Source organism: Rhinatrema bivittatum, chromosome 3, assembly GCF_901001135.1.
Source record: "Rhinatrema bivittatum chromosome 3, aRhiBiv1.1, whole genome shotgun sequence".
Taxonomy (NCBI): domain Eukaryota; kingdom Metazoa; phylum Chordata; class Amphibia; order Gymnophiona; family Rhinatrematidae; genus Rhinatrema; species Rhinatrema bivittatum.
Genome location: NC_042617.1, coordinates 122,439,878 through 122,464,098, shown reverse-complemented (window position 1 = coordinate 122,464,098; position 24,221 = coordinate 122,439,878). Strand labels below are relative to the sequence as shown.

Here is a 24,221-nt window from a genome sequence, read left to right as displayed (position 1 = left end):
TACACTTCCTGTGCCTGGCCCTTTAAATTCAGTGGAGAGGTGCGCGCCGGCACCTAAGGGGAAGCAGGAAGAGCTGTGCAGGACCACAGACAGCGGCCTGCACAGATGTTTGTGCGCAGAGACGCAGGGCTGGGCCTGAGGAGCAGGCCCAATGATGGCAGCTGCTCTTCGCCTTGGCAACAGGTCCTGCTCGAGAGAGTGCATTGTTGCTGCGTTCCAATGTTCCTGATCCTGAGTTCCTGGTCCCGAGTTCCTGCCTGCTCCTGATCCTGTGGTCCCGCTTATTCCTGTTCCCAGTACCCCGCTCCTTGGATTGTCTTCTTGGTTTTGACTTAGGGTTGGCATCCTGGTTCTGCTTGTCTGCTGCCCGTCCTGACCTTTGCCTTGCCTCCTCATCTCTGCTTGTTCACCGCCTGCCCTGATCTCCTGCCTGGTTCATCATGCTGTCTGTTCAGACTTCTGGACTGTCCACGGATTACAAACTGGCTAAAAGACAGGAAACAGAAAGTAGGATTAAATGGACAATTTTCTCAGTGGAAGGGAGTGGGCAGTGGAGTGCCTCAGGGATCTGTATTGGGACCCTTACTTTTCAATATATTTATAAATGATCTGGAAAGAAATATGACAAGTGAAGTAATCAAATTTGTAGATGATACAAAATTGTTCAGAGTAGTTAAATTACAAGCAGACTGTGATAAATTGCAGTAAGACCTTCTGAGACTGGAAAATTGGGCATCCAAATGTGGATAAATGCAAGGTGATGCACATAGGGAAAAATAACCCATGCTATAGATTCACAATGTTAGGTTCCATATTAGGAGCTACCATCCAAGAAAGATCTAGGTGAGTGGATAACACATTGAAATCATCGGTTCAGTGTGCTGCAGCAGTCAAAAAATCAAACAGAATGTTGGGAATTATTAGAAAGGGAATGGTGAATAAAACGGAAAATGTCATAATGCCTCTATCGCTCCATGGTGAGACCACACCTTGAATACTGTGTACAATTCTGGTCGCTGCATCTCAAAAAAGATATAGTTGCAATGGAGAAGGTACAGAGAAGGGCAACCAAAATGATAAAGGGAATGGAACAGCTCCCCTATGAGGAAAGACTAAAGAGGTTAGGACTTTTCAGCTTGGAGAAGAGACGGCTGAGGGGGGATATGATAGAGGTGTTTAAAATTATGAGAGGTCTAGAACGGGTAGATGTGAATCGGTTATTTACTCTTTCGGATAATAGAAAGACCAGGGGGCACTCCATGAAGTTAGCATGTGGCACATTTAAAACTAATCGGAGAAAGTTTTTTTTCACTCAACACACAATTAAACTCTGGAATTTGTTGCCAGAGGATGTGGTTAGTGCAGTTAGTGTAGCTGTGCTTAAAAAAGGATTGAATAAGTTCTTGGAGAAGTCCATTACCTGCTATTAAGTTGACTTAGAAAATAGCCACTGCTATTACTAGCAACAGTAGCATGGGATAGACTTAGTTTTTGGGTACTTGCCAGGTTCTTATGGCCTGGATTGGCTACTGTTGGAAACAGGATGCTGGGCTTGATGGACCCTTGGTCTGACCCAGTATGGCATGTTCTTATAAAATGATGGGAAGGTGTTTCTCTATTTGTAAAAGGATCCTTCTCCCAAATGTATTTAGTGGGCTCTGAAGTTAGGTCATGAGGATGGTGAAGTGGGGAGGGGAGGGGAGGTAGCTCACAACTGTTCAGTTGACTAGACAGGGAGGACTCCATCCATCTCCCCTCCATGAACTCCAGCCCCAAAACTACCGCATAGTGCTGGCACAAATGCATGAGAAGAGGCACATCACTTTATTTCCTGGTTCTGATGCAAGGAACTAATAACAGCATGCAGTAGGCATATAAATGCTGATTACATCAGAATTCATGGGAATCAACAGTCAAACATTCCCCTTATCACTGGTGAGAGCAACAATCTCTCAGCCTTCACATCAATTAGATCTCCCACTCTCCAGTTCACACATTTTAAAAGGAAACATAACAATTACATTCCCCACCATCCTGTTCTCCTATTATGACATGGATATGTACTCTTCCTTCTTCCATATTCTACCCCACCCCAAACCACAAGGGACAGGCAATGCACTCCCAGATTCCTCTTCAAGCTCAACTCCAGGCTCAAAACAACTATAAGGGAATGAGGTTCATCCCTTCAACTTTACTCCTGATTCTTTTCACACTTGGCCTTCTCTACTTTTATTTCTCCAATCCAGCCATGCATAGGTCTCCACGGCATCCTTCATGCCCTGAGTACTTAATGGGGCAGTCCTTTCAGAATAACCCCCCTCTTTTCTCCTGGCTGTTTTCCTCATGGAGAGGAAATGCCCTGTCTTCATCCTTAGCTCTGGGACCATTCCTCAAAGAAAGGGGAACCTTCTTCCAAGCCACAGCCTTGAGGGGAAAATCCCCTGCAAGGTCCCACTCCATACTGGGGTGGTCTTCAGCCCAACCTGCAGGATGACTATTCCAGGACACTACATCCTTCCTCTACCAGACCCATCCTAGAAAGGGCAAAACAGAGAAGAGCCAGATCTCACCAAATCCTCAAAAATGTGTACCTCCCATTTAACCATTTCCCACCAATCACATACCCCAGATTTTTAAGGAGACCAACACACTACCCCTTAACGCAAATCACATTAACACATTACCTTACAAGGTTCACCTCTCTCATAATGCCATCCAGTGGTTATTTACTATTACTATAAGTTCAAGCATTCAACACATTTCCCAACAGATCAACCATGATAAATCCCACGTCTCCCCCATCCAGAATATCTTATGCTACTAGAAACCAAACAGTGGCTCAAATCTGGAGTCTCTCCACATAAGGAACTAGCCATTATTTTAGACAGGGAGGCCCAGATCCTAAAAAACTTTAGAAAATTGAATATGAAATTTGATGTGAAATACAATGGGAAAGCCAGTGAAAAACATTTAACACTGGCAGGATATCATCTATGAATGACAGCCCCACAAGTAATTGTGCCACCATCAAAGGAAAGGGGTGTGGCTTTGCCCGCCACTGTAACAATGTCAGCTGGTGCTGCACAGGGGCCCGCACGTCCCAATAGGCGAACTAGGCAGTCGCCTAGGGCACCAGCCATTAGGAGGCGGCAAAGAGCAGCTTTGTGGGGCTGTGAACAGCACCCATCCTGCTCACAGCCGAGAGAAGCAGATTCTCGACGGGCCACACTGGGCCGCCTCTGTTTGTATGTGTGTGTGTGCGAGTGAGAGGGATTGTGTGTGTACCAGAAAGTTATGGTGTTAGTGAGAGAAAGGGAGGGAGCCTGTGTAAGGGTGCGAATGTGAATGAGACAAGGGACCTAAGTGTGTGTAAGACAGGGGGCCTTGTCTGAGTGAATTATGTTGGGGGCTGGAGCCAGGGCCTGGGGGAAGGCAGAAGGTTTGCCTAATATCCTTACACCGGCCCTGGTGCTGCAGCTGATAAGAAAGTGAAAAACAGGTTGTTACAGCCTTTAGCAGAGTTGAAACACTCATCCCTGAGTTCCAGAGAAGGAAGGCTGCTCTCCTGACCATGGCAGCAGGGCAAGAGTTTTCATAAACTTCGGGCCCTTGCTGAGGACATCAGCAAAAAGGGGCAAAGGCTTCACCACCGCAGGAACAATGCTGGCTGGTGCTGCAGGAGACAAGAGGACTGAAAAACAGGCTATATTACATCCTTTAGCAGAGTCCAAGCAGTGTAGAAGAAGGGCTGTTCTGGAAGACTGTGAGTTTTATAGAGAATATTCAAGTCTGGCACTGGAAGACAGTGATAGCAATTTCTTTCTTTAAGTGAGTTAATAGAGTACGCACCTATTTGTATCTTCTTACTGATCTTTGTGAACCATTTCTGGCATCTTCTGATAGAAGTCCCTCTAGTCTTTTTTTGCTAGGATATGGATCTAATGCATCTACTCTGGTGAATATGCATCTATTCTTGTGAAATTTAGCAGAGGATCTTGTATTATGCAGGAAACTAAAATGGAAGAAGGAATGGTCAATAAAGAGAAAGTGAGTCACTTGCAGTCAGCGGCGGGACATCAGAACATAAGAAATGCCAGGCTGGGTCAGATCGAGGCCCAGCTACAAGAGAGACTGTGCATCTGCGGCAGCAAGGCACCACGGAGCTGGGCCAGATGAGCAGCGCTTCCCGGACAACTGAGATGGCAGATGTGGCAGAGGATTGACTGGAAGGGACGGCAGCTGGTCCTGGAGGGCTAAAATCCAGATATTTTAGCCTTCCTCCTGACTTCTGGACAGACCTTCTAATATCCGTGCTGTCCAGAGATATATAAGTGAGAGGGGGGGGGGGGGGGGGGGGGGTGTTGCTAAGTGTTGGCACGTAAGGGGTGTAGGAGTGTGTGGGTTTAGGCATTTGGGGGACAAGCAGTGTTAGCGTCTTGCTCTTAATTTTAGCTGCCCAATTCCACATTTTAGTAACGTCAGGATAGTGGCTCTGCATACCACCAGTGAGCTACCAATAAAAAGGTGTGAACTAAATAAATAAGACTGGACTAGGTGAATTCTCCACCCGTCATACACAGGGTCTGCCTTCGCAGTTAATATTTGATTCCTCAGGAGGCCGACATCCATTTCTCTACAAAATGGGGAACAGTAAACCATCTTCTTCATCTCCTGTTCTCCAGCTCTGAATTTCTCATTCTCCAGTAAGAGACAAGGACATTGGCAGGATGCGGGCATTCACAGTGATACAGGTGTTTAGTTCATTTTAAATTGGTGACTTACATCAACCTGGAGTCTCTTGAAAGATATTTGGGAGAACATGAAGTCTTTGACCTTGACTTGTTACCATCATTTGTTTAACTTAAGAATCCTGCCTTTGTTTAGTCAGGTGTAAACATTGAATGGACAAGTTGTCTGTATTTATTTGCTGACATTCACATTAACCCAGGTTCAGAAGGATACTGCATAGCTGCCTTAATTCTCTGTCCTGGGTGTGTTTAATTTCACTTAAAATATTATACTAATCACCTGGGGGGGGGGGGGCAATTTTCAAAACTGCATTTTGATGCTAACTTGGTAGCTATTTTTAACCACAGGTTTTGCACCAATCTTTTGCCCAGCCAAAAAGTACCTGCAGACATTTGCATCTGCTTTTTCTATGGGTGCTTTTCCGGGGAAAAACTGTACCTAGAACACAGACTAGGCCTGATTTTCAAAAGTATTTACATATTTAAAACTGGGTTTTACAGTTGTAAATGTACTTTAATTGTGTAAGTGGGCTTTTGAAAATTGCTACAATATATGCCATTGAGTTATCCATAGATTTTACCTATGTTAGGTGCACTTAACGCAGGTAAATGGCTTTTGAAAATTGCTACAATACTATGTTACTGTTGCGCCCGTCGGTCACAGACGGCTGCGACCTCTCATGCTTACCTCTTTTTTCGCTGCACCATGTAATCTGGGACGAGTGGCGGCTTCCACCAGTCACTGCCGACCTCCCTTGGCGTTCCCGGCACAGGACACCTACACCACTACTCTTGTCTTCAATCCATGGCGAGTCACTGCCAGGTGAGGTCTCGCTTACTACTCAACCTATTCGTCTCTGAACGGGGTCCCTGCATACCGAGACCATCTCTTTTTTAGTCCTAGATAAGGCAATACATCCAGTGGTACTCAGATTATCATGGCTACAATTACATACACCTCAATTTGACTGGAGCACCCTCCAATTATCCCAATGGGGAGAATCTTGCCATGGGAGATGTCTCGAAGTGGTTTCTCCAATGCCATGCCTAACCACCACCACATCTGTTCCGGGCCTACCGTCATAATACGCTGCCTATCAAGACGTATTCTCTAAGACAGCGGCAGACACTTTATCACCTCACAGATCTTTTGACTGTGCCATCAATCTACCACCAGACACTGTACCCACTTTCTCTCTCTGAAACCCAGGCCATGTCCTCCTATATCCAAGAGAACTTGACGAAGGGCTTCATTCGACCTTCGAAGTCTCCTACCGGGGCCAAGTTCTTTTTTATGGGCAAGAAGGATGGCTCCCTTCGCCTATGTATAGACTACCGGGGCCTGAACGAGATTACCCTGAAGGATCGCTACCCACTGCCATTGATCTCCAAGCTTTTAATAGGCTTCAAGGAGCCAAAATATTCACGAAGTTGGACCTTAGAGGGGCATACAATTTGGTCCGAATGCGCCAGGGCAATGAATGAAAAACAGCATTTAATAACCGCGATGGACATTTTGAATATTTGGTCATGCCCTTTGGCCTTTGCAATGCCCCAGCCGTGTTTCAAATCATGATGAATGAAATTTTTAGAGACATGCTTTACACCTGTGTAGTAGTCTATCTTGACGATATACTGGTCTTCTCCCAGAACCTTCAGAGTCCTCTATTGGATGTCAAGAGAGTTCTCCAGAGACTGAGAGCCAACCACTTATACGCCAAATTGGAGAAGTGCTCTTTTCACCAAGAATCCATTCTCTTTTTGGGCTATGTGGTATCCAGCCAGGGGTTCCAGATGGATCCGCAGAAAACCAAGAGTATTCAAGACTGGCCCCAACCTACTGGACTTAAAGCTTTCAGAAGATTCCTCAGATTCACCAACTACTACAGATCCTTCATTCATCACTACTCCACCTTGACCGCGCCTCTTACTGCCATGATGCCAAAAGGAACTAATCCTTCTCAATGGTCTCCAGAAGCCGTGGACATCTTCCAAAAACTCAAGGAGGTGTTCCTCCAAGAGCCTCTCCTATGTCACCCGGATCCCCGATGACCTTTCACCATAAAGGTAGATGCTTTGGACACTGGGGTAGGAGCGGTCCTTAGCCAACACGCAGACAACCATACTCTATATCCCTGTTCTTTTTTCTCCCAGCATTTTTCGCCAGCTGAACGAAACTATGGGATAGGAGACAAGGAACTCTTAGTGATTAGATTGGCATTTGAGGAACGGCACCCATGGCTTGAAGGCACTCAACATCAAATCACGGTTTACACAAACCACAAAAACCTTGAATACTTGTGGCACGCACAACACCTGAATCACCGACAGGCTCGTTGGTCATTATTTTTTAATCGCTTCGATTTCCTCCTGAAATATCATCCAGCGGATAAGAACACTCCTCCTCAGTCTCTTTGTAGCCAAGCCAGTATTCATCAATGAATGTGCGGCTAAGTAATGGCCACTGAACATAAGTTACACTTATCTGGCTAAATAGCACTGATTGTGCTTTGAATATTGACCACCTAGGAGAATTTAAAAAAAGTCAGGTTGAGAGAGTGGAGTGGTGACAGGAGTGGCAGAAGAGACTGTGATGTGGATGGGTTGTTGATAGGGTGGGGAGATGGAGCAAGAGGGAGGAGACTGCTGAGAATAAACTGGGATTGGGGAGAAGAATAAATTGTGGGAGTTTGAATGTTTCTCTGGTTTTTGTTTTGGCCAGATGAGTCTTCCCCATGTCACATTACTTGCTCCTCTTCGGACATTTAAATACAGGCTGGTCAGTCACACTCAGCCCTTTGTGTTCTGGTTTTTTTCTTTTATGCTGGGGGCACTGTAATTTATGTTGAGTTCAGCACCCCAATCATTTTCCAAAGTTGGCTATGCCCACAGGTATTGGGAACATCATCTATACCATGAAACTACTCTTCTTAATGAAACCCTTTTCCTCCTACAAGAAATGAATCACTCCTGAAGTGGCTCATTGAATAAAAATAATTGTATACAGTTGCTTGTTTAAGAGTAGGTGGAGGTAGATTTGTGATATAGTGCAAAGGGACACAGATCTGGACCACAGAATGAAATGAAATTTGTGGGGAAATCCCCCCTGAAAACAAAATGAAAAACAAACAAAAGAAATTTTTTTACCCATGCACATCCCACTGCCTAATATGGAGTGTAAAGCTTGTAGAATATGTCCTTGGTAGCTGAGCCAGAAGAGTTCAAATTTGGAGGGGTTAATATTTTAGTTTATGGCTGTTGAGCCATTGGACTACTGCCTCCAGAAAGTTGTTGAGATTAGCTATAAATGCAGATTGTTCAGTTCCAAGACTGATGCAAAGTTGGATGCCATCTGCAAACAGGTAGCATTCAATGTTGAATGATAATATCAGGTTGCAGATGGGACATGTAGACGTTGAAAAAAATCAGGGAAATAGCAGAGTCCTGAGGTACTCCACTGTTATGTCTGACGGTCGCAGACGGCTGCGACCGCTGTTGCTCACCTCTTGCTTCCCTGCTTTGACTTCGTTGGGTGAACTGGCCATCTCCGCCAGCTATCGCTGGCCTACTCGCTCCTGTTCCTGGGTCTCCCTGGTTGGCGTGGACGCTGCCGACAGCCATCTTGCCCTTGGAGTTCCTTAGGCGCACGCGCACTCTCGGGTCAGTCTTAAGCACGTCATGGCGGGAACCTCGGGGGTGTCGTGTGTCCCCCCCCCCCCGGATGATGTCAATCCTCATGGACTCTTAAGTCAGCTGGCCCTGTCTGCCTATGACTTGGCAATGAGTTCCCTCATTGCTGAATCTGCTTCGCTCACTACGGACTTCCGTTCCAGCTCCTGCTTCTTCAGCGTGAGATGTCCCGGGTACCCGCTCCTCGGGGGCCCTTCCTCGTCTCTGGCTATCCGCTCCTTGGAGGGCCTTACGCTTTGGACTGCTGCCTGCCCTGTTCCCCGGGGCTTCACCTGGAACCATCGCTACTGGGAGTACTCCGTCTGCGGAGTACTCCCAGTAGCGATGGGTGTACCCCAACCTGTGGACCACTACCGTATCATCTCTAGTGAAGGCCCCTCATTGGTGTACCCCGCTCTGCAGACCTGCTGTTTCATCTCTACTGAGGAGCCTCATCGGTGTACCCCACTCTGCGGACCATTGCCGTATCATCTTTACTGAGGTATCCTCCTTGGGTATTCCCCACTTGCAAGACTCTGTGGCCCCCCTGTGCCTGTGTGACGTTGTCCTGCACTCCCTGCTCCGCGGGCACTGCCACTCTATTTCTTTAATAAAGACTCTAGTTATCTGTGTCTGATGTCAGCTGAGACCTTGCTTCCCGACGGTGAGGCTCATAGGGCTCCTCCCTGTGGGCGGTACTATCTCTCACCTTGGCCCAGGGCCCCCATACCTACAAATCTTAACATCTACAAATTAGTTTTTTTGGATTGGATTATTCATTGGCCCACATAACAGACTGAGTTCTGTTGGATGGGGAAGATTTGAACCATCAAAGGGCAGTATTTTTGATGACGATTATTCCCTAGGCACTGAATTAAAAGGCTGTGATCAACTGTGTCAAAGGCTGCAGACAGATCTAATAAGACGAGGATGGAATTGCCCCCTTGATTTACCTTTAGATGAAAACAATTGGTGATATCTAGTAGGACAGATTCAGTACCGTGGCTTTTCCTGAAACCAGATTGGTGGGGCTGCAGGATGCTTTTCTCTTGGAGGAATTCAACAAGTTGGAGTAGATTACTTTTTCAACTAGTTTAGAGAGAAAGGGAAGGCTGGAGACTGGGCAGTAGTTATTGATTATTTTAAGATTGGATTTCTTCAGATTAGGTTTGATTACCTTTTGTTTGAGTGTGTTGAGCTGCAGGCCTTGTGATAGGATGCCATTTATTATATTGGAGAGCCATAGGGCAAGCTTATGTTTTAGGTTGCGAATGACCCTCAGGGGAATTGGGTTAAGTGGCTACGAGATTGGCTAACTCTTTGGAGAATATTTTCAACCTCTTGTGGAGTGATAGTTCTTAATTGAGATAGTGTAGTGTTAGAAGGACATTGAGGTGTTCCTGTAGATAGAAGGGGGTGTTGTTACGGGAGGAAGAACTTATCTTTAGGATCTTGTTAGTAAGGAATTCAGCAAAATCCTCTGCTGTGTGGCCCCCTGTGGAGGTTAAAGTGTTTTGAGAAAGAGAGTTGGAGAGCTTCTGCAAAATTTCAGACAGTTTACTCAGATGGTTCAAAGAGAGTTCTAGTTGTTTGATAACATAGTCCTTTTTTGCCTGGCAGATGGTGGCTTTATATTTCTTTGCATGTTCTTGTAGTTATGGAGGTTTGTGTCTGTTTTATGTTTCTTCCAGGTTCATTCAAGTTGATAAGCTTGCTGTTTCAGGAGAGACCCTGCTGGAACCATTTATTTATTTAAAAAATATCTGTTCTGCTCATGTTCAGAGTTCCAGGTGGATAACAATAAGACATACACAATTAATGTAACGCTTGACTGACCACAGTAGCCACGCTGCGGCCAGCCTGCACTCACCTCTAGAACACTGCCATGCTGCCATTTCCAATACTGAGGACCTGGTCTTCCTTAGGCAACTGTGTGTGTGTGCACCCGATGCCCTGAAGAAGGCTCCACAGCAGGAAACTTCCCATGCTGCCAACAGATGATGTCATCGCAACCTGGCTATTTAAACTCCAGCTGATTTGCAAGCCGCTGCCTCAGCCACAGGTCCTCTTGCGTCCAGCCGGTGTTTGTTGCTACCTTCGTTCCTGACTTGCCCTCATTCCTGCCTTTGCCTTGTTCCAGTCCCTTTGCCTTGTTCTGGTTTCTTGCTTTGCTCCTTGTCTTGTTCCAGTTCTGTCTGAGTTCTGAAGTCTCTGTCTTGCCTTTGACTGGTCATTTATACAGCTAAAATGTTAGCCACATAAGTTGTGGGTATAGACTGGGGTGGTGCGATTTAGCCGCATAACTAATGCGGATAACTACTGATATTCAGTGAAGTACAGGAAGATAATTGAGATTTGTGTGGGAGCAGAATCACATCCCTGCCTCTCTTTCCCTTATTCCCCCCTTCGAAAGCTCCTTTTATCTTCTCAGTCTTCTCACTCACCTTGGCTTCCCCCCAGCATAAACCCCTTAGTCACCATGAGCCTCTCACTCACTCTGGTTTACTCCCCCCTCCCAAACCCCTCACTCACTCTGGTCCACAAATCCCTCATTCACCCTGCTTCACTCCCTCCCTCTACCCCTCAAACCCTTCACTTACCCTGGTTCACTCCCCCCCCCAATCCCCAGTTCACTCACTACCCTACATCCTCTGGTTCAATCACTCCCCCCCCCCCCCCCCGATCCCTGGTCAGTTCATTCTCTTCCCTCCACCTTGCAATCCCTGTTTCACTGTCTCCTGGATCTCCTAAACCCCCTCACTCACAGGCTACTATTGGCCAAACAGGAGGAGGAGGAGGATGGTGCCCTTGCACTGCCCCCATGCATCCTCCCTCCTCCTCTGCTGGGCCTGAGCATTCTGCTTTGAACCAAAGTGTGCCATTAAGACCATTCAGGCTGCCCTCTGCCACCAATATGTCTCTTCCAGGGCAGCTGGGCGGTAAAGGGATAATACACCTTCCACTGTCAAAAATGTTTCTCTTCTGGGAGGGCGAGGGTAAATGTACTATTCCACTGCCACCAATGTTTTTGGTCTTGGAGAGTCCTCAGTCTCCCACAGCAGTTTGCCTAAGACTGGCCAATTCCATGGCAAGGGCCAAAGGGAGAAACTACTGCAGCCCTCAATTCAACTCAACATGGAAATGAACATTTTAACAACTCTCCCACCCCTCCCTCTAAGGTTCCTTCTTTTCCCCCCTCCTCATTCCTCCCGATTTCTTGTCTTCCTTCCTCCCTTTCCTCTGACCCACCTCCTAGCCTCCTCTCCCATTCTCCCCATTGCTCCTTCCTACTTGTCCACCTGCTTTGCCATTTCCTCCCCCTCTTTTCCACCCCCTTTCTCCTTCTTCTTGTTTATGCCTTCTCTTTTCTCCACCTCTCCTCAGTTTTATCAGTTAATATTATTTGTCTATCATGCAGCATTCCCTTTGAGAACATTATCTTTTTTCCTGATGATCTTGAGCTGGGGCAGCAGGTAGCAGTCTAACAGTGCGGTGTTCTACAGACTCCAGCAGCTGGAGCTGAGGGGTTGAATCTCAAGAGTCAGTACAAGCTGCCCATGGGCGCTCTTGCTGTCGAGAGTCCCAGAGAGAGACAGAGCTGCGGGCTGACAAGGACAGGCAGGGAGAGTTCATAAAGCAGATCTACCCCCCTCCCCCCCACCTCTCCGTTGTGTATTCGCAGTGACCCTCCTGCTGCGGTGGCAGAGGTAGCACTGGCACAGCAATGGGGTTTCAGGTGGTATCGGAGGATAGAAAAGGAATTCTCCTTCTTACTGGGTCTCCCAATATTAGGAACAGGGGTCTGGAACCCACCCAGCCAGTCCCCCAGGGGAAGAGAGAGAAGGCAGAACCCAAATAGAAAAAAAAACTTGAATGTAAGCAGATACAAATTTCACAAAATTCTGAGCTATGGCCCAGATTTATTATCACAAGTTTAAACAATGAGAAACAAGTAGTGAAAATATTATAAATGTACTGTAAGTTTTCCACAGTTAATACAAAGCGGTGTTCTTTCAATTTCTAGTTGACAGGTATTTTAAATGAAAAGAACCATAAAACAATCAGATAAGTATGGTTTGAGCATTAACTGCTATACTTTCTATATCAAGAATTTAGTAACTAATTAATGCTACTATGAAGAAAGTGAATCTTTGTGTCTCAATTCTATCTTGCAGGTGCAGCAGGACAAAATCAATACTCTAATTGCAGGTAAGTAGATACATGTTTTGTGTTGTTTCCTGTCTTGTTTGACTCTGTATTTCTATTTAACCCTTTTTTTTTCTGTCTCTTTACAGTGAACTCTCCAGTCCCTGTGAATTTTGAGGCTTTTCTACTGCGTGTTCTTCACGTATGTTTCTGGCACAATTACTTGTGACAGCTGCTGCAGTGATTCTGTACACTCTTTCTTTATGATGTGAAAACCAAAAAGTTTCAGTATAGCTAGACTTTATATACTTAGCCGACTTTCTTTAGGATGACTCCTCCTACTCCCCTGCCGCTGATAGGGGGCGTGGCTTGAGGGCCAGAGGGTCCCGGATGTCGCTCCTCGACTGTGATTCTCGTGCTGTATAGGAAAATTGGTTCTTACCTGCTAATTTTCGTTCCTGAAATACCACAGATCAGTCCAGACAAGTGGGTTATGCATCCCTACCAGCAGATGGAGGCAGAGAACAAAACTGTTAGGCACTGCTACATAACCGAGAGTCCGAACTATACCCAAGCTAAAAAGTAACTAACTTTCAGGACAAACAGGGAATTCAGAGTTGGAAACCCCCACCCCCCACTTACCTGGTGTCATCGAAGATTCTAGAAAAAACAAACAAATAACCCAATCAATTTATTTACAATGTGGAAACTTTCTGCAATCCCATCCAGGATATTCAGTCTTTTGGCAGTAACAATGGGCTGGGTCTCTGGACTGATCTATGCTATTACAGGAACAAAAATTGGCAGGTAAGAACCAATTTTCCTTTCCTGCTCATACCCAGATCGGTCCAGACAAGTGGGAGGTCCCAAATCACCCCTAAACTGGGAGGGATCCCAAAAGACTTGCACGCAGAACACTCTCAACAAAGGGCACATCTTTCTGTGCCTGCACATCGGTAATGCTTGGTGAAAGTATGAAGCATTGACCACATTGCTCCTCGACATATCTCCTGCAGAGAAACCAATTGACACTCTGCCCAGGATGCTGCTTGCACTCTTGTAGAATGCACTCACAATCCTATGGGAACCAGAAAATGCTTACAAATATAAGCGGAAGTAATAGCTTCCTTCAACCAGCAAGAAATCGTCGCTTTTGAAGCCTTAGCTCCTTTGTTCACCCCTTCAAACAGTACAAAGAGGTGATCCGAACGCCGAAAGGAATTTGTAACCTTCAGATACCGCAACAGAGTCCGGCATACATCCAAAAGATGCAGCTTCCTCTCTGGAAGAGACACCCTAGACCAGTCCGGAAAAGCTGGAGGCTCCACCAACTGATTCAAATGAAAAGAGGAAACTACCTTCGGCAAAAAGGATGGCACTGTCCACAAAGTCACCCTGACAGACTCAATCCAGAGGAAGGGATCCCTACAAGATAAAGTTTGCATCTCTGAAATCTGCCTGGCTGAACAAATGGCTACCAGAAAAACAGCCTTCAACGTCAGATCCTTCAACGATGCTCCCCTTAAGGACTCTGTTGCGTCCGGTCTCAGACGGCTTCAACCTCTGTGCCTCACCTTTCTTCCTGCTCTCTCCTCTAGCCTTGGGAAGATGGCTGCCGCTCTCTCCGGCATCCCCGAAACAGCAATGGCAAGGCTATCCGCCATGTTTCTCCTGATGGCCTCCTAGGGTGCACGCGCGCACGCCACCCACATCTTTATCCACGTCATGGCGGGAACCTCGGGGGCATCCTGCTCGAGAGACGTCACGCCATCCGGGTATTTAGCCTGCTCTTCGTTTGCTAACAATTTGAGTTAGCAAGGATTGGACTCGCCTCCGGTCTAAGCTACTCTGCCACTTCCGTGCTGCCGCTGGAAGCTCTTTCTGCCCTTCAGGGTTATTCCTCTAACCTGGGTACCCGCTCCTCGGGGGCCCTTTGCTTTCTTTCAGGTTCCTATCTGGGATACCAGGTACTCACTCCTCAAGGGCCTGCTCTCCCTGCCTTGGTACCTGCAATCCAACTACTTCTGCCTGTTGGGATCTCCATCTATACAGCTACCAACTTATTAAGTAATCTAACCTCTGTCAGTCTGTCTCATCTACAGCTCAGCACTGGGAACCTGCACTTGGAACTCCCTATACTACCGTGTGCTGCTAACATCTACCTTTGTGGGACGGGTCTCCTCTGCTGAGGGCCCCTGGACTGCTACTACTGGATCACCTCACTACTGCCACCTCTGGTGGTATCATTCAAATGTATAATAAAGACAAATCTGTTTGCATGTTCTGAGTCTAGCTTAGTACTGCGGTTCCTCATGGGGCTCCTCCCCATGGGAGTGGTTATCACCACAGTACCCAAGAATCCACTCCAACACCTCAAAACCATAACAGACTCAAAGGGGGTCTCACAGTGTACCTGAAGGACCAGATTGAGATTTCAATCTGGACACAACTTTCTAACTGGAGGCTGTAAATGCTTGACTCCTCTGAGAAAATGAGCCATATCTGGATGGGAAGCTAAAGACCTGCCCTGCTCCCGCAACCCAAGGCAGCCACCTGAACTTGTAGCTAATTGTAAGCCAGACCCTTTGACAGCCGTTGCTGCAAGAAGTCCAGAATGTGCGGAATGCTCAGAGACAGGGGATCCAGAAGCTGTTGAAGGAACCAAAAAGCAAAACACCTTCCAGACTCGAATGTAAGCCAGAGATGTAGAAGGGCGTCTAGCCTGGAGCGACGTGGAAATGACAGTCTCCAAATAACCCTTCAAGCACAACCGCCACCTCTCAAAAGCCAAGCCGCGAGACAAAAGCGATCCTCCCGATTGGAAAATATGGGACCTTGCTGAAGCAACCCTGCCAGGTAAACCAACTGAAAAGGAGCATCTAACGCGAGACCCACCAGATCCGTGAACCATGGCCGTCGCTGCTATTCCGGAACCACCAGAACCACCTGGCCTGGATGCGCCTCTGCACTTCGCAAAACGCCACCAACCAGAGGCCAAGGAGGAAACACATACAGGAGGAACCCCGTTGGTCACGGGCAAACTAGAGCATCTAGCCCTTCTGCCCCGACTTCCCTCCTGCAACTGAAGAACCTCGGTACCTTCACTTTGGCCTTCATTGCCATTAGATCCAACTGGGGAACCCCCCATCTGGCACACAGGCAATCCAGGTCTTCGGGGATAATTCCCATTCCCCCGTATCTAACTGCTGCCTGCTGAGGAAGTCTACTTGTACATTGTCCACTCCCACTACATCATCACCTTCAAGAAGATGCTCTGTCCAAGCGAACAACTGTTGAGCCTCCAGAGCCACTGCCTGACTCTTCATACCTCCCTGACGATTGATGTAAGACACCGTTGTCCCATTGTCCAAGAAGATTCTCACCATGTGACCCTTCACCAAGGGCAGAACGGCATCCAGGGCTCTGCGAACTGCCCATGCTCTAGGCAATTGATCAACCAGACCATCTCCATTGATGACCAGAGTCCTTGCACAGATCGCCCCTTACACACCGCCCACAACCCTTGAGACTGGCGTTGGTGGTCACTACTACCCAATCCGGGGCCTCCAGATCCAATTCCTTCTCCAAAACTGGAACAGCAGAGCCACCACGAGAGACTGGATCTGGATTCTCCCTGAAAAGGCAAGGGTAGATGAAACTCCTCTGACACAGGATTTCATCTGGATAACAGTACCCTCTGCAAACGACGCATGTGAGCAAAGGCCCACAAAACCAAGTCCAACGTGGAAGCCACAGAGCCCAGAACCTGGAGATAATCCCAGACCTTTGGCCTCAGTAGCTAGAGCAGACGCTGCACTTGTGCTTGCAACTTTGACACTTTGTCCGCAGTCAGAAAATCCATGCCTGTCCGAGTATCGAAGCGTGCTCCCAAATACTTCAAAGATTAGGTCAGCACCAGATGACTCTTTGCCATGTTTATCACCCAACCCAGACAGCGCAACTGGAACATCACACTCTGAATGGAGCGACCGCACTCCGCCTCAGTCTTTGCCTGGATGAGCAATTGTCCAGATATGGTGAACCAAGACTCCTTCCTGCCATAAGGCTGTCACCACCACAATCACCACCACTTTCGTGAAAGTGCATGGCGCTGTAGCTAACCCGAAGGGAAGGGCCTGAAACTGAAAATGCTGCCCCAGCACCATGAACCAAAGAAACTTCTGATGATCCTTTCGAATGGGAATATGGAGGTAGGCCTCTGTCAGGTCCAAAGATACCAGAAACTCTCCTTTGCAAATAGCTGCTATCACTGTGCGCAGCATCTCCATCCGAAAACGTGGAACCTGCAAGGTTATATTCACCTTTCAGTCCAGAATGGGCCGAAAGAAGCCTTCCTTCTAGGAAACCACAAAATAAACGGAGTACCTTCCTTGACCCTGTTTGGCATCCAGCAATAGTAATCTTTGAGAGACCTCTGAACTGCCTCCCGTTTGCTTCGAGTCACACAGTGGGACTCTAGGAAGGCTTCCCTGATTGTGTGCAAAAATTCTAATGCACAACTGTCTCTTACCACCTCCAGCACTCACTGGCCCATTCCCTGAAAAAATAGTGACAACCTGCCCCCTACTGGTTCCATGGAGAAAAAGGCGCCTCTGGCATCATTGGGACGACTTTCCTCTACCAGTCCTTTGACCGGCACTGTCTTTGGCAGATCTGCAGATCCCTCGAAAGGACTGCTGCCTGCCATGATTCTGCTTCAGTCCTGGTGCAGAGGAACTCTTGCCGGAACGAAATAATCTTGAATCCCAAAAATGGGACAGAGGCGGGAAAACCTTCTTGCCACTCTTTTTATCTTCTGGCAGCCTATTTTCTTTGGACTCCCCCAAAGTCTTCATCAACTGATCCAAATCTTCCCCAAACAAGAGCTTTCCCTTAAAGGGGAGATTACATAACTGGGACTTGGACCAGGCGTCCACAGACCAATTATGCAACCATAAAACCCTACGGACTGCCACCACAGAAGCCATGCTCCTGGCTGCAGTACAAACTAAGTCATAGAGCGCACCCGCCACATAAGCCACTCCAGCTTCCAGACTGAATGGGCTAAATGGCCAGACGAAGCCTGTTCCTGAGCCTTCTGGACCCAGCACAAACAGGCTATCTGCATCATGCTGCCACAAATCACCGCTCTCAGGCTTAAGGCAGAGACTTCAAACATCTGCTTCAACTGGATCTCCAACTTGCGGTCCTGAATGTCCTTCATAGCCGCAGCCCCTGCCACTGAGATTGTCGTCTACTTAGTCACAGCAGACACTGCCGCATCCACCTTTGGGACCCATAGAAGATCCAGAATCTCTTCATTGAATGGATACAGCTTCACCATCACGCGACCGACCTTCAAGCCCACCTCCGAGAAGCCCCACTTCCAGTTTACTAGCTTATGGGTCTTCTTCGGTAGTAGGTGGGAGTGCTCCAGCTTGCAACAATGGAAACACCAAGCCTCCTCCATGGACCAGTAGATTCAGAAATTCCCCCCTTGGAATGGAACTATCCTCCATCCCTGGGACTCTCCCCCATCCTCAAACAGGTTCCTCCAGGCCTGCCTCCGGAAGGAGGCTATGTGGAGCAGCTCCCTTTCTCAGTGACCTGAAGGGAAGGCAGTGATAGGGATGGTAAATGCCCCCAGCTCAACAAGATGGAGCTTGAGGGGGGGATTCCGGGAGGCAAGGTGGTACATTCGAAAAAAACCACTCTGCTCCCCTGGCCCACTATTGGTTCCTCTTGGTGGAATACCCCTCTATCACCACAAGCCCCTCCTCAACAGCCTAATGGACCTTCTAGAGGGACCTGATGAAAATAACATCTTTGACGTTCATTTTCCCCACCACTATGATCTATTTGACCAACCAGCTTGGCCAGGGCAGCGCTATAGCAGAGGGGGTCAGGCGAAGCCAGCATGTGACGCTTGCCACAGCAAGTGTTTGAGGGTGAGGCTGGAGGACCATCTGTCGAGTACAGGTCCATCGACGGGTCGGAACCTGTCTGGGCAGGGGACGGGTGGCGGTGTCAATGGCACCAGCAGTAGAAGAGTTGGTGGTGGTGATGATACCGGCAGTGGAGGCACTGCCTCCAATGGCACCGCATGCCCGCTTAGCGGGCGTTCATCTTTAGGGGAGGATGATAGATGATGGAGACATCTCCCTCTGTAGTGATGGCCCTAGTGAGGGGCATAAAGAAGGAAGAGGAAGGGGGAGAGGAGGGAAGAGGGCCTGTGGGTGTCCTCCCCTCCCCCCAGTCCCATCAGAAAGGTGGGGGGATGTGGCGTGATTCGCCTTCCTCTTTTTCTTCTCAGCATATTTGTTCCTGTGGCCACAGCGGTGGGGGTCTTCACCCAGGGGCTGAAGGGGTTGGTTAGTACTGGAGAAGGGGGTGCAGACTTAGCCACCCCACCTCACACTGGGGCTGGGGTGTCGTGGTTGGAGTTGCTTGTTGCTAACCTTTCCCTCACAATCCCTCCCTTTTGCTTGAAGGCCTCATTGGCCTTGGTGGTCTGAGGGAGGCGGGGGGAAGAAGGGAAGGTTGTGCAGCAGCACTGGGCTCCACCTCCATCCTGGAGGTGTGGTGTGGGAGGGGTACAAACACACCTAAAAAAAATGTAAGGAAGAGGAGAGGAACCTAAGTGGAAAAAGGAGGGGAGAGGAAAAGCAAACTTGCCTGCCCTTTAGTTGGGGAAAAGAACTGGATGCAGCACTTGGGGGGAATCAAAAGTGGTCGTGGGGGGAGGACAGTCCCCTCCCCCCCAAAAAAACCCTGCTGAAAAGTGGCTAGAGCAAGGAACCAAGGGAGACTCGATGAGAAGCATCAAAGCAAGGAACAGACAGGGTTAAGTAGGGCTGGGGTCTGGGGGTGGTGCAGGCAGGAAGGAGGGGCCTGGACAGCTTAGAGTATGCTCATGGAGGTCCCCTGATAGAGCGGAGGCTGCAAGACAGGTTGAAGCATGATACCAGTTACAAGCTGGTAAGAAGAGTTCAGAGCAGGGCTCACTGGAGGCCTCTGCTGCTATGGCGGTGTCATCGATAAGGTACAGTGAGGCTGCACAGCAGCTGAAATCACAACAATAGCCATGTCATATGTCGCGCTCCCAAATAGAAACTGCAGAGGTACAAGAAAAAGAATCGAACAATTCGCACACTGAATTCTTCTGCATTCCAGAATGGTTGAGAGAAGGTGTTCTGTTTGGAGGAAGGTAAGTGCGACTTCAACTTCTGAAGACAATAATGGAGGCATCGAGCCATGCAGTACTGATGGACAGCGATGCGAGTGGAAAGCATTGCGCTTTGAGCTAGCCTTTTGCCAAAATTGTCCAAACGTTTGTGATCTTGGACTGGTGGAGAACCAGAACGAATACGAGTTTTCATTGCTTTTTTTCATAGCAGATTCCCTTCTGACAGACTGTTGCGGCAACAGAACCATGCTGAAGCCTAGTTGGACTCTATATTTGAGGACTAATTTTCGAGCCTTAGGGAAACATGAAATTGGTGTGTCCCATAATTTCATGAGCAGTACCTTAAGAATGTCATAAGCTGGTAAGACGGCAGGGCTCCGCCGGTGTATCCAGAAATCTGAGTATTCTAAGGAGCTCTGTACAATGGTCTTTATCCTTATGAACATGAATACCTGGTGCTGCTCCTAAGTTCTCAACAAATTTTTAATAGGTGAGACCTTCCGGAGGGGATGTGTGCTCCAGGGTATCCGGTAGAGGCTGTTATGGTATTTCAGTTAAGCCATCGTCTGAGCCCAAGGGCACAGGATCTAACTTTTGAAAATGATTGAGGGTGCTAAACTCAACACAAATTACAGTGCCCCTAGCTAAAAGGAAAAACAGAACAAAGTGTGTTGTGAATATGACTGGCCAGAAGGTTCTTGGAGGAGAAATCCATTAACTGCTATTAATCAAGTTGACTTAGGGAATAGCCACTGCTATTAATTGCATCAGTAGCATGGGTTCTTCTTAGTGTTTGGGTACTTGCTAGGTTCTTGTGGCCTGGTTTGGCTGGGCTTGATGCTGGGCTTGATGGCAATTTCTTAAGTTCTTTTTGTTCTTATTTAAATGTCCAGAGAGGAGAAGTTACTCTTGTGGACAAAACAAAAGTCAGAGAAGCATTCAAAATCCCACAATTCATTCTTTTCCCCAATCCCAGTTCATCCTCACCAGTCTCCTTCTGCCATAAGAACTTTAGTTTCAAATCAAACTGTAGCCTTGCAACCATTGCTTGTGAACCATCAGCTTCACTGGGCAGCCCTGGGCTCAGATACTATGAAGAATTACACCCAACTGCAGCTTCAGTGTCCAAAACATAGGGACTATGAGCCAATATGCATTCATAGTCCCTGGGCAGCCCCTACCTCTCCTCAGGTGTGATTTCTTGTTTGAAAGGGAAACCCATCCTGCAGAAGAGGAGGGGTCGTTGAAGGAAGTGAGAATGTGGTCAATTTATTTTCCCAACTGAATTGTCAACCTTAGGCTGGGAGATTTATTTTTTTTTTGTGGGGGAGGGGAGTGCAGTGGGGGGGTGGGGGAGGTGCTATCTTTAGGGAAATGTTTCAGCAGAAGGGACAGTAAAAGATAGAATATTTTTAAAAGTTACAGGCTGAACATCTCCTAATATATTTGTCCATGTACACAGCCCAGGAATTTTCTAAATTGTGCCAAGCTGCTTAGAAGCAAACCAGCACTGTCCAACTTAAAAATAAAACTTCAGGTTTACAGTTTCCTGTCTCTAAGGTTATACACAGCTGCTTCGGAGATGAAAAATGCTTCCTTTTTTATTTTCTTAGTTCCTGATTACATTAAAATAAAGTAAAAATGAGTTGATACTGTATTTTTAAGAGAAAAAATATTAATATTTGCTTTAGACATATATGGTGAGCAGCGATATGAAAAGGGTTGTGAAGTAAGTTAAAAGTTGTGGGGAAAAGCTAGTGTTGGTTGCATATACAAATGTATATGCTCACCTAGCGAATGTGAATAAATGCACTGCGCAGACTAGATGGGCTAATCTGGGCTTTATATTCCATCATTTATTATGTTATGTAATTATATGTAGCCGGTCCCCGTTTTGGTGCTTTATTCTAGACCAGGGGTGTTACAGTTTGGATTCAGGTCCAGACAGGGAGGAAGACTTCTCTTCTGGGGCCCCTGGCACTGTCTATCACTATCTCCATGACCAATAGGAATGTGCATTCGTTTAAAATGAAAATGCAAAATATAAGGCTAATTTGTTTCATTCAGGGGGCTCCAAACCGAATAGGGGACCCCCCCCCTCCCAATGAAATGAACCTTGTTTTGTTTTTCAGGCCTAGGTCTAGGCATGAAGCCAGGGCCTCGCCAAGGACAGAGGCCGAGTTCCAAAGCAGGCACTGTGGCCTAAGTCCAAGCGCAACACCAGGGTCTTGGCAGAGGCACAGACCGATGCCAGAGCCTTGGCCGAGACCCTCAAAAATTAAAAAAAAAACAACAAAAAACCCCAAATTACCTGATGCATCATGTATCCGTCAAAGGCCAGGTCCTGACGCCAGGGCCAGGGCCTGGACCCAGCCCCGTCACGAAGCGACACGGAGGCCAGGACCCGATGCTGGGGCCTCAGCCCAGACCTAAGCCAGATGCTGCGACCCAACCCGGAGGCCAGGTCCTGACGCCAGAGTCTCGGCCCAGGGTCAGACCCAGGCTTTAGTATCCAGGCCTGGGAGCTCCACAGTCCGTCGTCTTCTCTCTTCAATGCCAAATGACGGCATCCACTGGGGGTTGGGCCAGAGTTAATTAACTGATGTATTCATCCCAGCGTACAGCACCATTTTGATGCACGGCAATGCCGTCCGCTGGGTTGACTATGCCAGACTTGATTAACTGTGGTGTGATTCCAGCAGACGCCATCATTTGGCATTGAAGAGCCGAAGAGAGAAGACAATGGACCTCTGAGCTCCCAGGCTTGGATACTGAGGCCTAGGTCTGACCCTTGGCCGAGGCCCTGATGCCAGGACCCAGCCTCTGGGTTGGGTTGCAGCATCAGGCCTTGGCTCGAGCCCTGGCCTAGGCCGAGGCCCTGGCATTAGGACCCAGCCTCTGGATCAGGTCATGGCGTCGGGCCTGAGTCTGGCTCCAGCATCAGGACCTAGCCTTTGGGCCAAGCTGTGCCACAGCATTGATCATGGGTTTGGGCTCCGGCTTAAGCCAAGGCATTGGCCTTGACTAGGCCTAGGCCACGGTGACCTACCGCAGCCTCGGCCTACACAAGTCCGAGGCTTTGGCCTAATTGCCTCTTGCAGATCCCCACCGGACCAGGTAAGTGGTAGCCGGGGGGATCCTGGCCCTAGCATTTTTCTCGGAGGATGGAGGCCTAGTTTTCATTTTTTGGCCATTTTGGGGGGGTTAATTACTTGATTCTTTTTTTCACACAAATCAAACAATCCACAAACCGGAATTTATGGGGAAAAAAGCCTCCTGAAAATGAGCCGAAAACAAAAACAATTTTTTTTCCCTGCACATTCCTAGTGACCACTTCACACTCTATATCAAATAATTCTAGCAGGTGCCAGATACTGAAAAGTAAGAGCAGGGAAGCCAAAATTACCACCACAGGAAGAAACCAAGAATCACAAAAGGATCCATCCATCCCCATTAAATCCACACTTGGATAAAACTCAATGAAAACACTGGAGTCTGTAGTTGGTGTTCAAATAAAAGAAAGTCTTTAACTTAACAAAGAGGATCCAGGTCAAGATGATAAAAATAAGAATCAACATACCTCCAATGATCAATAAAAATAATGGTTTCTCTGTCCATCCTTACTCTGCTCACTTCCTTTCTTGCTCTTGCACCTTCATCCTGATTGAAAATCTCACTAGTGGTTAACAGACCGGGTTAACTAGAGTGGAGTTCCAATTCTGGCATGAACTGGGTCAAAAGAAGAAAAATATCCCCAAGCAACAATATCCAAAAAGTCAAACTCTTCAACTGTACTCCAAACTCAAAAAATACAAGTCTTTTCAGTTAGTGGCTCAAAAGTCTACATCCTTCTCTTCACCCAATCTGCTATCTTGTCGATTGGGCAAACTGATCTCTGTCCCAGTCCTTTGGAATATGGGGGCTTATGCCCTTCCCTCAGGAACCAGTCAATCAAAATCTAAAAAGTCTTCTCAAAATTTCTTCCTGAAAACTTCTATGACAACTGCTTGAGTTGCCTTCTGTGAGTTCCAGGGGGAATCTCCAGCTCTCCAACCATTTTTGCTTTAAGATCTTGGGGAAATCTCTTGGACTCCAATCTTCTCTCTCTTGAAACCTGAAAAAAGGTTTCAGTTCCTCACTCTTCCTCTATCTCATATCCTGTTGCTTTCACATCCTGGGTGAATCTCTAGCTTTCTTCTTTCTCCTTAGCAAGCAACACACTGAAGCACTGAGCATGCTCCAACAGTCTCTATACCCCCAAAAAGCCTTTCCCTCCAAAAGGTGGAGTTATAGCAATGGGATCAAATCAAAACTATCAAAGCTCCTCCTACTGCTCCTAGATAGAAAAACCACATAGGGATGTTAGTGACTGGCGCAGCCCCGTCACACACAATATAGGTGTCTAATTTTATTGCATGTATTTCTAAGGCTACTAGTTAAAATTAAGCAGAGTTTTATGTTATGTTCAAATA

The 24,221-nt window shown here is 47.4% G+C and overlaps 1 long non-coding RNA gene across 1 annotated transcript in view; it reads right to left on the bottom strand.

Moving 5' to 3' along the window:
* The window catches only part of LOC115087035, a 49,882-nt gene extending 25,938 nt beyond the window's left edge, over nt 1-23,944 (bottom strand). The window contains exon 1 of the long non-coding RNA XR_003855400.1: nt 23,330-23,944. This is a non-coding gene — a long non-coding RNA (uncharacterized LOC115087035). The remainder of the gene's footprint in view (nt 1-23,329) is intronic.
* Between the last annotated feature and the right edge of the window lie 277 nt (nt 23,945-24,221).